This window comes from Hesperophylax consimilis, chromosome 12 (genome assembly GCF_061612785.1).
Source record: "Hesperophylax consimilis isolate HC1 chromosome 12, BYU_Hcon_1.0, whole genome shotgun sequence".
In the NCBI taxonomy this organism is placed as follows: domain Eukaryota; kingdom Metazoa; phylum Arthropoda; class Insecta; order Trichoptera; family Limnephilidae; genus Hesperophylax; species Hesperophylax consimilis.
The window spans coordinates 12,488,470-12,490,838 of NC_142847.1; the positions used below are offsets into that span (position 1 = coordinate 12,488,470).

General features: G+C 31.8%; 1 non-coding gene across 1 annotated transcript; it reads left to right on the plus strand.

Annotated features, from left to right (window-relative positions):
• Window positions 1-1,040: 1,040 nt before the first annotated feature.
• Window positions 1,041-1,113, plus strand: TRNAR-UCG (transfer RNA arginine (anticodon UCG)). Its single transcript has one exon. It is a non-coding gene; the product is annotated as a tRNA-Arg (tRNA).
• Window positions 1,114-2,369: the final 1,256 nt, after the last annotated feature.

The window sequence follows — 2,369 nt, forward strand, 5'->3', positions numbered from 1 at the left end:
CCGAATTCAATGCGGAACTCAAAACTCATATTTTAAGTCTAAAATAAAATAAGTTTCAAACCTTATTTCAGAACAAGCTCATTTTGCTTTCAATTAGATATGGTTTTCTAAATGTGCAAATTTGTATTACCTACATGTTTTCTTTACTATTTCGTCCACAGTTTATCTTTCTTCCAAATATATTCCGTTCGTCGAAAGGAATATTTTATGTTTTGTAATTTATAAATCTAAGTCTGTCCTCTTTAAAAATTTGCATAATATTAATGTGTCAAATCCGGGATTAATTCAATTGAAGAAATTCCCCATTTATGATATTAGCATCACATGGTGAATATGATTGCGTACTTTTAATATTACATTTTTCAAGATTGAAAAGAGCTGCAGGTTTTTCCAGTAAACATATAGATGGTTATAAAATGGCTGGTTTTTTAGTACCCGGCTTCCCATAGTATCCAATTAATATTGAACAATAAATGAATAATACATTTCAATCAGGGTGACAACTGTAATGGAGTTGATTTTATTCGTGCAGATTCATTTACAAAACCTTTATCATTTCAGTTAAAGGTGACGACCATAATAGATTAGTCTTTGTTTGTGCAAACCTAACCTAACCTAATCTGACCTAACCCAACCCAACCTAACTTAACCTAAGATAACCTAACCTTACCCAACATAACTTCACTTAACGACTAACTTAACAATACTGATATTCCATTTATTTATTTTTAATACTTGGCTTTTATGATTTGCACTAAATTATTTCAATTAAAAACATACCAAATAGTGGCGAATCATGGTGAATATTCCAATTCCGCGGTGAAATCTCATATTCCATCATAATCCAAGGTTTTCTCATGTTGTTTAAAAAAATAAGTTTTTTTTATGTAATTATTTTTTTAAGATTCTTAATTTTTTTCTTAAAGACATCGGAATGTGTTACAAATTAATTTGTTGAGACTTTCTGCCTTGAGAAAAATAATTTACTGGAAAAGTGGGCGGTGTTGAATAAGATTTGTTTCAGTTGAAGGTTTTCACAAGACCGTGTGGCCTAATGGATAAGGCGTCGGACTTCGAATCCGAAGATTGCAGGTTCGAGTCCTGTCACGGTCGAAACATTTTTTTAACGATATATACCTAAGCTTTATTTAAACAGCTGTTAATTTTAGCAGTTGTTCAAAGAATACAAATAACATTTTTTTGTTGAATTAGTAAATGAAGTTGGTCTTTATCTATTGTTTGGTAGAAATAATTGATGATACATATATATTGTTCTGGAAGTATTGAAACGCTATGTGAGCATTGATTTTTGGCAGTTAACTTTCAATCGTTGGCCCCTTATGAGAATACATTTATTCAAATTGAAGATATGATTCGATGCCTTCCGATGTGCGGCATGGGAAAATTATTTGTGATTGTTAATTATTTATACATAAAATTGTAAGATATTTAATAGGACTATCATTTTTTATTGCATAAGATAAGTTTACTTATTTTATAACATTATTTGATAATGGAAATATACCCAGATATGATTTGAATTTTCGCGGCCCAAAGTAACATCGTAATTTATTTTTGGGGTATTATGCCGTGTTACGCTACCTCCTTCTTTGGCCAACGTTTTGCACAGGATGTCAATGATCAGGCAGTGTCAGGGTAGGCCATTATATGAAACGTTGGATTAAGTTGGAGGTAGTACAACACGGCAAAATACCCCAAAAATAAATCACGATAATAATATCGTAAGTTATTTTCGTCAAGTAGGTAATATTTTCTTAATTTTTTTCCACTCTTACAATGATTATGATTTGTTTAATTGTTTTTCGATAAGGCAGTTCAAATGCTTTTTTTTTCAGTAAAATTTTAATTTATCTATTTTAGTTTTCACCTGCTTAAACAATATTGTAATCTGTAATCTTTATTCACCCAAATTTGTATAAAATAATAAATTGTTGACCTTGCCGTTGATTTTAGTTATGCAGACACAATTTAGTATGCAAGTAATTACAAGGAATCTTAATTTTTCTGACGACCTTAAAATTTATTACATTTTTGTACCTGGAATCGTCTTTGACCTCAGGGCGGGCTTTTTGAATTCGGTATTAAATGGTTTTCCGAAGGTTGACCACAATCACTTTCCTGTGCGGGTCTAGAGTGATATCGTAAATAATGACATCTTTGAAGGAGACGAGGATACAACTGAATTATTATTATGCTGTTGCGTGCTGACGCGTCTGATGAATGAAGAAGGTGACCCTGGAAGGGAGGATCGAGCCTTTTGAAGTGTAGGAAAAGAAGGATAGCAGGTAAGATATTAAAAAAAAATTGTGTCCCCATAGGAATGTATTGCGATGGCCGCATCCGGTAAA